This window comes from Chaetura pelagica, unplaced genomic scaffold (assembly GCF_000747805.2).
Source record: "Chaetura pelagica isolate M959 unplaced genomic scaffold, ChaPel_1.0 scaffold3, whole genome shotgun sequence".
NCBI classification, from domain to species: domain Eukaryota; kingdom Metazoa; phylum Chordata; class Aves; order Apodiformes; family Apodidae; genus Chaetura; species Chaetura pelagica.
The window spans coordinates 7,585,450-7,598,193 of NW_009952974.1; the positions used below are offsets into that span (position 1 = coordinate 7,585,450).

The 12,744-nt window shown below is 47.5% G+C and overlaps 1 protein-coding gene across 1 annotated transcript in view; it reads left to right on the top strand.

Moving 5' to 3' along the window:
* Positions 1-12,744, top strand: part of LOC104387514 (unconventional myosin-X-like) — a 98,397-nt gene that overhangs the window by 8,445 nt on the left and 77,208 nt on the right. The gene's annotated exons all lie outside the window — the stretch shown is intronic.

Here is a 12,744-nt window from a genome sequence, read left to right on the forward strand (position 1 = left end):
CTGTGTGCATGTCACGGCTCGGCTCGCCACGCGTGGCACCGGGCCCGGGCCGGAGTCAAGCGAGCAATGGGCGGGAGCGTCCCCCTCAGTCCCCTGCTTCGCTGGTGCCACTGCCCAGTCACCTTCACGCTGGCAGACAGAACGGGTTCCTCCTGGGCCAGGCTCGTACCTATTAGACCTGGGCTGTGGCCCCATGTGTGCCTGCAGTGCCCTTTCTTTCGGGGTTTACAACAGCCACGTGGGGGATTGTGCTGCCTGGGGCAGAACGGGGGAAGTGATGGGCAGCCTTAATGTGTGTGGCCCAGTGCCCCCTGCATTCACTGTGCCTCTTTATTTACCTGAATGCAACCAGATTTCCTGCACAGCCTGATGCTGCCTTTGGTTGTGAGGGGCAGGTGGGTGCAAGGCTGGGACGGCCTTTGCTGGCTCCATGGGTGACAGTGGGGGCCCATGGCACTGGCAGTGGGCACAGCAGGCTCTGTGGGGCAATGAGGCCATCCTGAGGTCTGTGGCCGAGCTTGGAAAGCCTCCTGTTTGGGGCCAGGGGCTTCAGACATCCCCCTCCTCCAACCCCCGGTTGGTTTCCAGGCCGTTAAATTCAATGTCTGGCCATTGCTGTGCTCTGGGTGCAGCAGGGAAACTGGCAGCCCTCTAGAGCAGCCTGCTATGGGTGGGCTGGCGCAGCTGATGGGCCCTGGCCTGCCCCCTCCCCGGTGAAGCACTTTCTTTATCAGAACAGATGTTTTCCCAGATCTGGCCCCAGTGAGGAAGGAGGGGCTGCCCCTGGGGCTGCCCCGCGGCATGCGCAGCACATCACCCAGGATCCTTTCAGCCATTAACTGATTAACCTGCTGCTCCTGGAAGCCTGGGCTGTCTGTATCTAATCAGATGGAGGCCAGGGTTTCCCAAAGGGCCATTTCACCAGAGCCTTTATGCCCACCCCTCCATCACGAGGAACCTCCTGGCCTTTTTTTAACGGGAGTTGCCACTGAGGAGCCTGAAGCACTTGATGGAAATGGGAGGCTGGAGAGGGGTACCCAGAAGTGCATGTCTCAACAAGTAGCACTCAGCAGTGAACTGCCTGTTTTGTCCATCTCTGCTTGTCCAGGTGTGATTCTGCTGTCATATGGAGAAACAGGGATTTCCAGGGAAGTGCTGAAGGGCAGCCCTGAAACCAGGGACTCCCTAACAGACTTACATTTCTTTTAAATCATGGGCTTAAACCCTGGTGAATCAAGGGACCAAGGCTAGAGAGCCAGGGCTAGCATGCATGGGAAAGTATAAAATTTTGCTGTGTAGAAAAGGCAGTGGGGGCAGGAGAGAGGCAACGTGGCTTCCCTGGAGCGGGAATGCTTGGCATTTGCTGCACCCTGACCACTCTTCCTCCTTCTCCATGGGAGGTTCTTGTTGGGAAGGCAATGCTTGAGCAGAAGGAAGTTGCTCCACCTCTTTCTGCTGCAGCAGAAGCTAAGCTTTTCCCAGGGGATACATGTCATCAGTTACAATGAATAGCTTAAACCCCAATGTGTTGTTGGTCTTGCCTAAGCAGGCTCCCATGCTGTGCTTGCAGCATTTAGATACCACACTCAGTGGTGTGGTCAGTGTTTGGGGTTAGGTGGGGATGCCATGGGTCTTCTCAGCTTCCCTGGTTCCTCTGTTGGCATGTTGGAGGCCAAAGCAGTTCCTAGTCTTTGAAGTTCATCTGTGGCAAGTGGTATAGTGGATTCATTCTACTTCTCATTCTGGCTCTGCCAAGGGGACAGATAGTTTTGGCTGGTTGTATCAGCTTGAAACTTCTGATGGGCTTCCCATGTGCTGTGCCCTCCTGTGACAGGATCAGGTGGGATGTGTGCTGCTGCCCTCTTCCCCTGCAGTGTCCTAAGTGGGCCAGATCAGAAAGCCATGAACCTCAGCAAGTGGTACAGCACTTGTGTGCCTCTGCAGTCTGAGGTCTGGTGTGCAGCTTGGCTTAGGGTTGTAGCAGTTGCTGCCTTTGCTTCAGCTGAGTATGAGCAGAGGAGCTGAGATGGTGTGTGTGCTCTGCCATCTCCCTTCTTGGCTGCTGCAGTGAGTCCTGTGCCCAGAGAGGGAGGAGGGGCCCTAGAGGCCAGGGCTGTGGCACTGTGACAGATGATAGTTTCCCTGCCTGTCTGGAGTGTGGGCAGGATGTGGGGTGACACAGAGGATATGACTCGCTCTCCAATTCCCTCTAAGGAGTAGGAATGTCGTGGCCAGGGTCAAAGGAGACGCTTCTCCCATCCCATCCCTCTCTGCTCTCCTGTTGGAGTGACCAGCCAGCATGGCCCCATGGTCAGCCTGCACTGAGCAGCAGCGCGCAGTGGAGTCACAGATGCCGTTCTGTTCATATGCCACTGTCCTAGAAATGCCAACATTTTAAGCATTAAACAGTTTTTCTCATTGCTCTTTCAGTGAAATGTGATGTTTTCATCTGTGTTGTAAAATAAATCCTCCAAAGTCCTTAAGCTTTCTGACATATGAAGAGAAAGACAGAGGGAATCCTGTGCTCATGTCCCGCACAGCTGCAGTACTTGGAGCTGTCCTCCTTACAGCTGGTCTTCACTTACTGTCCCCCATCTTTCCCTGGATACAGCCCATCTCTTTGTGGCCTGGGATATCTGCCATGGAGGTGAGGAGAGGAGCCACCTCCCCCAGAGACATGTGCAAACCAGCAGGGAGTCTCAGGGTCAAGTCCATGGAGGGGTACAAGCACTACCTGACTGGCCACCATGCATGCATCTGAGCTGCTTTATTGGCCCCAAACTGAGGTAGGGAGCAAGCAGCTCTGCCAGCTCTCTTTTGCTCTGGAAGCTTTGTCCTGTCTGCTGGAAGGGTGCACTGACTGCTTGAGGCAATTGGGAAGTGTCTCACTACCCCACAAAGCCATCAGCCAGTCTGTAAAGCTTGGCCCTTGGCTGGCCACGTGATACTCAACTATACATGCTGTCCTCCAGGTGTCTGATGGCTCCTTACTCCTGGTGTAAACTCATGTGTGTAAACATTTGCAGGCAGAGTACATGGGTAAGGAGAAGAACTGAAGGGACTTGTCTGTGAATGCATCTTAGCCTTATTCATGGGTGCAGCAGGTACAGGACTGGTCTGATTTTTGTTTGCACATGCAATTTTCACCAGCTTTGAGCTCTCAGTTGAAGCTGCCTGGCTTAATAATTTAGAGATCAGCTTCTGCTGGGTGGGGAGGGCTCGTACATGGCATGCTGGATTAGTTTTCTCAACAGCTTGGTTTGCCCTCCCCACACTCCCTTCAGTTAGGAGACAGTGGAGTTCCTGTGAGAGAGGAGTGTGACTGGATGTCCAGAAGAATCCTTCTGGAAACTCTTGTCTGAGATGAGGGAAATGGTTCAGCTGACTTGGATGATGCTGACCATGAGTGATGTGCTGTCTTTCCAGATAACAGTGAGCTGAGTGCCCATGTGTTAACAACCGTTGTCTTAGGAAAATGTTTTCTTGGATAGAAATGGTAGATAAAGATTCATCACCTTCAGCAGTGAGGCTGCTCCATGAAGAAGTATCCCCACCAGCCTCTCTTCTCCCCTGAGGAAGATGTGCTTTGCTAGCTTTCCCTGATGACCTCCGCTTAGTTTACTGAAAATATTATGACCTCTTAGAAAAGAGGATCCAGAGAAATTGGGAAGAGACAGAGAAATGCTGACTATTAGATCCATGCTGCCTATGTCGTGGTCTCGGAGTCAATACCAAACAGAGCAACCCCTCTCTTGTTTAATTAGTCTCCATAGTTCAGCTAAAGTGAAGTACCATTGTCCTGGAAGATATCCATGAGGCTGGTGTAGCATGGATGTTCCTGCATGCAGGCAGAATTCTCCATCCCAGCTGCATCTCCACAAGACTATTCAGAGTGATGAAGAGGCAGATGTAGGGCAAAAGGGCCTGGCTGTCCTGTTCTGGAGCAGCAATTGCAGGGAAGAAAGCTCTTGTGCCAAAGGTGACATGAAGAAGCGTCTGGCAGAAGAGAGAGCATCCTGTTAGCTCCCTCCTTGAGGCATCTGTCTGGACCCAGGCTGGGTGAGCTGCAACCTTGTCAGATCCTATCAGCAGCACGAGGGTGGGCTGGCTCTGGATGGGAACCCCCCCCTGTGAAGGGAAGCTGGGTCTCCCGGGGCCAGCCTGCAGCTGCCCCATCACTGCCTCCAAACCCACCTCACACTGCTCTGGTTTCACTTCTTGCCTTTTTTTTTTTTTTTTTTTTTTTTTTTTTTTTGACTATCAAGTTATTTTACTTGCTTTTTAGGAAGGCAAGCCATCCAGCATAACTTCTGAAGAAAAGCACCTGCTATAAGCTTGGGGACCCAGACGTACTTTTTCATAAACAAAGAGAAAAATAGTGGGAATGTGATTACCAGGCACGTGGAAAACAAATTTCGAGAGTCTTTTTAAGGTTTTTTTTTTTTTTTTTTTTTTTTAACATACTAGTCACAATTGTTTCGCAATTTCTTGTTACCCATTTTGCTTTAAGGAGAACGTGTGAGCTATTTAAATGTGATCATTAAGACTGAAACTTCTGCGAGTCTGGGTTTACTGGTTATCCTCCAGTTACCCTAAGCTCTGCAGTTCTGTCTCCTCATTTCCATCTGAGATTGCACACAGTTCAGCCATGCAGTAGAGCCAAGTCCCAGGCAAAACACCTACGGAGAGCCTGTCTGCCATGCACTGCTTGGCACAGCATCCAGGGATTCTTGGGTCCTGTCGTTATAAATACAATAATTATCATAGCAATGGAGCCAGCTTTGAGTCCTCTCTTAGATACAGTGATCAGTATATTTGATGAGAAGAGAGGAAATTTGGTTTAGGACCAGGGCTGTGTATTATTCCTGTTTGTTCCTGCTACCTGCATCTTGAGCCAATTATAAGATTTGGCTGAATCACACTTTCTGGAAAGGCTTCTTATTTCTGGAGGATCCCCCGCTTTTTGCAGTTTCTTCAACTGGTTACACAACCTTGTTTTAAAATAAATCCGGCTTCGTTTCTAAAGTGTCTGGCAGCTCCATCCATTTTTGGGCCCTACTTCTGCTTCGTGAGAGTTGTTTTGTCCCAAATAACTTCTCTGTCTGTAAGAAATTGTTCTCCAGCACTGGTTTGTTGACAAAGGTGAGGCAGCAGGTAGCTGAGCGTGGTGTCAGCACTGCTGGTAGTGGTGGCCTCTCCTCAGGGTAAAGTTAGTTAAGTATGCAGGGACTGAGGTGAGGTTTGCAGCCCATGCTGGGCCACATATTGCTGTGGTCCCCATGCTATCAGTGTCTGGAATAGATAGGGCAGACTTAGCTCTGGCAAATCTACATAATGGCATTAACATTTTCACAAGTATTTTTGCATTACAAGGGATCTTTCTGAATAGCAAAAATTACTTGAGTTTTTTTGGATTTTCTCTGAAAGGCTTCTTTCTCACACCTCAAAGCATAAGTAAGCAGTAAACTTCCTTACTCCTGTTTATATATCCCAGACACGCATCAGCTCTTGTTGCAGCCAAATGTCCTGGGAGTTTCTGTTCAGCAGTTCACAATCCTCTTTGGGTCTGTGACTTTCCAGAAGACATTCCTCCGTTTGAAGTGCTCCTTGCATTCCTTTTCCCCTGAAGCTGACCTTTCAGTTTGCCTGTGTTTTAATCCCATTTTGTTCAAACAAGCTGACTGTAGAACCCTCACTGCTCATCCTTGTGGATACTTACTGATTGACCAGATGTTGGCATCTGCTGGTACTGTCAGCACTACTTTTGATTTTAGGTCCTTGATGAGAACATGGAGTAGCACTGACCCTCTCTCTGCTGAGTTTTGTTAGAAACTCCCTCAATTAGTCATTATTTTCCCTGCTCACAACAATTGTTTTGAGGTTCCTTTGCTGCTGTTTGCTCCTCAAGGAGTGACTTTTATCAGACTACTGTATTTTATATGAACAATCCCATGAGAATCTATTACTGTCCTATTTATCTCTTATGCTTGGATGCAAAGAATGAAGTCTTTTTGACTAGAGTTCTTCCACAAGTTGACTGGCACTAGACAACGATTAGAGACAGTGTACCTTTAAGTTGGAAAAGCTGAAGGCAAAAAAATCCCTATTTTCCCTGAGGTGGTCAGACTAAGCAATTCAGGGTTACTTGGGATAATCCTGCTGTTGCCCTTGTTTAGGCTCTGACCCTTCCAGTCTCTTGGAATTTCCTAAGAATTTCCAGGCTTAGCAAAACTGAGTATCAGCTGGTGAGAAACTTTATTTGACAGATGTCTGGGAACTCTTGGACTGGTTGATTTTTAAATTGGTTTAGGTCCTTTCAATTTCTAATATATTGACTTCAGCATCTGAGTGGGATGTAGGAGGGGTACTTTACAGGGATGTTTATTAAAACTTCTACATGTTTCCATTCTTACTCATGATGTGCCACCCATCTAGTAACAGGGATGCTGCTACTAGCACACATCTGTGTCCCCAGTGATTTTAGAACAGAAAATAGTGAAACATGGACTCCACTGTCTTTACTGTTCCCCACCTTCTTACTTGCTTGGACTGTTTCCCTCTTTTTCCCCATGTTCACTCTTATTTCAGACTGGCTGACAGTGCGTGCTATCTCAGAGGCACTCCACTTGCCTTCTGTGGGGTGCTTGAAGGAAGGACACTGAGAACAATCAAACACTGGGAAAATGTCTCATGTGAAGAGTGTTAAACCCCTGAGAACACTTTATTAGTGAAATGACAAATATGGGGAGACACAGCAGAAGAGCAGAAAATAATGGGTGAGACAGAGAAGGTGAATTGGATTCCTGTTCCTTTACCTCTGACTGTAAGAAAAAGGGATTTTCTTCTTCCCTGTGATGAGACTGATTGATAAAAAGTATACATTTCTATAGAATGTGTGAGTAGGTGCGAGAACTCCACATGGCAGGGAATTATTAAAGTCAAGGATGTGGCAAGATGCAAAAAGGTAATATAACCCCAAATATAAAGGTAACATAATCCCAAATTACACGTGATAAACATTGCAGTGGAAATGCTGTTTCAGGGCTCTTATCTGAGACTTGTCTGAAACCTATTGCCTTGTGACTGCTTGGAGGCAGGATGCTGGAGCTGGCATCTCTGACATGGATTTTCCATGGACTGTATCCTTGTGGCTTCCTGAGGCCCTGAGCTCTTCCCTCTGTGGACCTTGAATGCCATTCAGCCATCCATCAGCCCAGCTTCAGCCTTGATGCCATTGGCTAAAATTGAGGGAGAGGGCTGCAAGAAAGCTGCCTCACTATTTATTTGGTGGCAAGAGGGAGAAGAGACCCACAGCAATATCCAAGCTGTGGGCAGGGCAGAGATAGCTCTTCTCTTTTTCAGTTTGGAGCCTCTAGCTGGCCAGTGAAAGCTTTTCTGGAGCCAGGCTGTGCTTTTGCACATGCCATGTTGCCTCCTTCCTTTCAGGGCTACAGAGAAGATGTGGGTAAGCCAGTGCTGCTGTGATGTGTCAGGGTTGTTCAGAGACAGGGAATACACACCTGTCCCTGTGTATTCACACCCGTGTGAATAACGTGCCCCAGGGAGTGGCTTGTTTTAATTCAAGTTTTAGGTGGGGAAGAGCTAGTAGTAGAAGGCATGAAAGTGGTGCTAGCTTTTATGAAATGAACTTCAGTATGCATTTCTGAGGCTGGTGAGAAGTTGCCAGGTGGTTGCAAGCTCTGTGGGACTTTTGCTTCACCCAAGGAGGGCAGTGACGCCAGTTCCCACGGTGGTGTTGGGGGGAGGGGGAAGAGGGCAGTGGGGAGAGCTCTTGCAGTGAAGTCCGGAAGGGTGCAAACCTGTCCCCTCCTTGTCCTTTCTGTACACCTTGTACTGATGATAAAGGGCAGCCGTGAAGCATGTGAAAGCAGCTGGGGGTTCACTCTGTCCGCTCTCATGGTGAGGAGCTGGTGTGGTTGCTATAGTGAGTAGTTGCTTCTTTGAGAAGATTATGAATTACCTTCAAGGACCATGCGTTTCCTGGGGGATATCTGAAGTTAAGATGTGCAGGGGAGTGGGGAGAAAAGAAACTGTGCAGCAGCCAAACTGGGGGAGGAAAGTGGAACAGAACAGATGGAAGGGGGAGGCAGAAGAGGGGTGGGAGGCAGTGCACATACATCAGTGACCAGAAGTGACAAACTGCTCTTAGATTATTTAAAATGCACAAGCCTTTTCCTGATACTGCTAATCTGCAGAGCTGCCAGCAGACTGAGGGCTTTGCTCCTTAATTAGTAAGGAATGGGGCTGCTAGTTGGCAGAACTAGTCTGAGTTGTGGGCTCAGCCTGGTTGCAGCTCCAGAGCAGCGGGACCCATGGCTGCAGCTTTGTGCTCAGCTCTGTGGACTGTGCCAGCTTGCAGAGGCTGCCTAGGCTCTGCCAGATACTGTATGGGAGCCATGGGTTCTTCCTGAGTGAAATCCATCCCTTTTTGCTCTGCAGCATGTCATCCTTGTGCCTTGAGAGAAACAGACTTTTACTTCTGTTACCCATTCAGCTGTTGCAGGTGTTTTCCCACTTCCCAGGCGCTCCGTGTTGGCTGCTGCCAGCTCAGCTGTTCTTGGTACTGTTTCTCTTTTTACCTGTGGCCTTCTGGACTGCACCCTCCCTCCCAGCAGCTGGTCCAGCTTTTGCTGATCAGATATAACCCAGGGATTGGCTGTATGACTTCATTTCAGACCCATATCAGAAAAAAAACAGCAAAGTTACATTCCTTCCCAAAAGGGTCTAAGGTGTCAGGGGCTCCCCCTCCCCACCAATCTTGTATCCATTAGCTAAGTCTCTTTATATCTGTGCTATCACTTATTCATGATCACATAGATCAATCTGTTGAAAAGTGCATGTATTGAAACCTGATCCTGGCTTTGTCTGGATTGCAAGGGCCTTTCTAGGCCAATGTCTGTTGTGTGGTTTGCAACCACAAGGCCCATTGAGGCTGGGAAGAGAGCTGGCTTAGCACAATGCTGCTTCCAAGCCTAGGAGCATATGAATCCATCTCCAGAAAAAACACAAGGCTTAGATGTCTAATACCCATTGAACAGCCTCAGTGTGCCAGGAGGGCAAAGGTAGATGTGCACACAATACTTATAGCCAAAAAACTTACAGCGCCAACGGGAATTTTTGACTTGGGCTCATGGTGCAGTGGAGTCCATTTCTGAGATATCCCTGCCTCTTGCTGCAGCAGTGGCTGGGAATACATACCCAAACCAAAGCACTGCAAGAGCCTGTCGTAGTATCATGTTTGCAGATATGTCTGGAGACTGAGAGTACCATGTTCATTCACGAAGAAATAATCACCAAAACCCTCCAGTAGTGACAACTTGGGCAATTGTGTGCATCGTTAAGGTGTCTGCCAACCAAAGCCACCTCTCCTCTCTGCATAACTCCTGTAAAATTGATGCACCCATTATGGCTGTAGCCCCCATGGAGCATGTTACTCCTGGGAGCTGTGCAGGTTTGTGCACAAGGAGGAATGGGGTATATGAGAGCTGTCAGACAGGCAGTACTACTGCCTGTCTCCTAAAATCCTGTACAGCTGAGGCAGCTCATTCTCGTGTATGAGAAGAAGCAGTTTCTGGAAGAGGGCCTGAGGGAACATGAAGATTCAAGGGGAGCCCAGACTGCATGAGTAAGAGAGCAGGATATATGATGACTTGTTTCTGAGGTGTGGTACAGTTGCAGAGCAGTGGCTTGCTCATGTCAATCCCTGAACGTGTCTTCTGCTGGGCTGGGAGGTTTCGCAGAGGTGAAGGCATCTGCAGGTATGGACTTCTGCATCTCATCCTCTGGTGCTCTTTTTGCCTTCAGTAGATGGATAGCTGATGAGGGAGGGTGCACTCACTGGTAGCTACACACTGCTTTAATGCCCGAGTGCTTTGCTTGTCTGCCTCCGTGCCCTTTCCCTGGGGTACAGGGATCTCACTGAATCCCCTCATCCTTTCCCTGCTGACATAGCCTGCTTCTGCTGCTGAGATCCAGGTGTGTGGATGCAAGAAGTAACTCCTGTTGTCAGTCCCTAAAAAATGCACAGAAGGCCAAAGGAATCTGTGACTTCAATTGATTTTTTTATATGATAGATACTGGGAAATGTTACTTATTTCCAAGTCTAGGAACCTAAAGTGCCAGGTGGTAAGTGAGCAGAGGAAAATGGCATCCTGGAGTTTAGAGTCTACAGTGGAAGACAGTATGGTGTGAGTGTGAGGCAATACGGATGAAGCAGAACTCTTGGTATGCAAGCAACTTTATTTTCTAAACTGTAACACCACTGGGATCAGTTTTCAGGATTGTGCTTTGCTATGCACTTTGTGGCAAGGCCAGTTCCTCGGCAGTTTGTCACTGAGACCATAGGAATGAGGATGCTGGTCTTTGGGAGTTCATTTGATACAGGAACTCTGGGGCATTACTACTTTATTCTTTCTTTCAGTGCCTGTTGTTGTTGCTCCCCTTAAAGACAAAACAACCCCCCATATAAACTCCTAGTTAAAAGGCAAAAGGGGATGAACTATTCCTGTTCCTTAAGGGGCTCAAGCTGAGTGTGCCACTGGCATTCAGCCAGCTGTATTCGATGGGAAGTGGTTCCACAAAGTCACAACTCTGCTGTTCCTTAGCTGTCTTCTAAGGTGTTATCTTCAAAACAGTGATTGCTCGTTGTTTCATCTTGTTAAACTGTTTTGCCTCTGGATGTGGGTGAGACCTTTGATATCCTAGGTTGAAAACGGAAGGGTTTTTACTCTTGTGCTTGGGGAGCAGGGGTTTTCCTATCATCTGCAGTGCTGATGGGAGCTGGGACCCTCCAGGACTGGCAGGTCGCTGCTCTGCAGTGCTGGGCTCTGTGTTACTACCCTTGCTTTTCCCATGGAAGTTCAGCCTTGCTGCCTAGCAGTTCTTGGAAATTTTCTGCTCAATTTAATCCTTTCAACTGATCAATGAAATGTGTTGGGGGGAGAGGGGAATCATGTGAGGGCAATCTCTTTGGTGTCACCATCTGTTTCTGTATTTAGGCAAGGCTCCTTGGGGGATTTCATGTTTAGAAAAAAAGGACTGATGGAAGGAGATGCTCTAAAACAAACTTGACCTTTCAGGAAATGGGAGCTATGCTGGGCAGAAGTTACAATAATTATTTGCTCTGTGGTTCCTCTTCTGGCTGTCTTAGCATGATGTTTCTTTTGGAAATAACATAAATGGGTGCAGTTATTCTACTGGGCAGAGGCAATTGCAGTTGTAAAAACAGCTACAACATCAAAGTAAACTGAAGTAAGTAGTTCTGGGCAGCTGAAATGCCACAGTGTCTGGGGTTTCAGCCTGTTGCCTTCTGCTCACACAGAAGGAACTGCCATAAGGCTGTAGGAAATAGTGCAATGTGGTACAAAAGAACTGGATCTCCTTTTGGGTGTTTTTGTTACTTCATTTGCACATGGACTTGTGCTGGGAAAGGGGTCTGGGTCAGTCTGGACTTCCTGATAATTTCTAGGTGTTGAAGATACCAGAGGGTTCTCATAGTCCATCTCCCCTCATTTTCCCTTTAAGTGGTATCTAATAAATAACAGTGTTTGTGCCTATGAAGCATCTCTTGTGTGTCAGATTTTCAACTGCCTCTATCTCCAGACTAGTTTCTGAGCTCAGGGAATGGAGAGTGTGTGTAACCCAGACATGTGTAGGGCTCTGTGAGCATAACACACTCCCAGTGCTGGGGTGTGTGTGCCATGACATCAGGGTGCAGTGTGTGTGTAAGGGTGTGGGCCTGGCTCCTTATACTGCACTTGCCTTCAGGCTCTCATCTACGTACTCCTGGGTTACTGGTGTCTGAAGGCATGGAAGTGCATTGTTGAGAATGGATGGTTTCTCAACAGCAATGTGCTGCCCAAATACCTCAGGATACCTTGTCTTGAGCATGAAGAGTTTCAGAAAACCTATGTGGATGTCACAGAGCTCTAATATAGTTCCTCAAAATCTCTACTGAATGCATTGCTTACCAACTCCCTGAGATCTTGAATCTGCAACATAAGAAAACATTTCTTCTTACTGCTGTTCCTCACTGGCCATGAGAGTGATCTTTGCACACCATCCTTGGGTTTGGGTACTGACCAGAGGCACTGGTGCTTTTCATTCACTTGGTAATGGGAAATTTGCCTGCTGTGGAAACTCTAGAGCAGAACATAGCAGAACAAGTAGAATTATGCAGACTTTTATAAATGTCATTAAAATCAGTTCCTTTATTGGGAGGACTGGAGGTTGTCCAATAGACATATCTTCCACAGGAAGGAAAATCCAGGGAACTTAAGTGTTTAAAGTGACCAAAGTAGTTTAAAAAGCCCCACCTAAATTAAAATAAATAATTAAAAATAGAATTAGTGTTCCACATTCTGGATAATGTAATATAGAAATACCATTTGCATCTCTCTTCAAAAATAGTAAGCCTATAAGCAAAGAACTAATGGTGCTGACGAGTTTAAGAGGATAGGAAGGGCTTTTATAATCGATAACTTTAGGGCAGAAAACAAATTAGGAAGAAAGAAGGTCTATGAATCAATGAAAAGCAGGATGACTTTAACATTGCTCAATGGTTCAGCACTTTGGCTTTTTCTTAATACTTATCTAAGCAGAGTTTATTTCTATGGAAAGACATGAACAGATTAGTTTGCAATAACTGAGATGCAGTGTGACATTATGCCTAATTCTGCATAAGTGCAGGCCACTCTCTCCCTGATTTGCCTGCCTGCTCCTGCT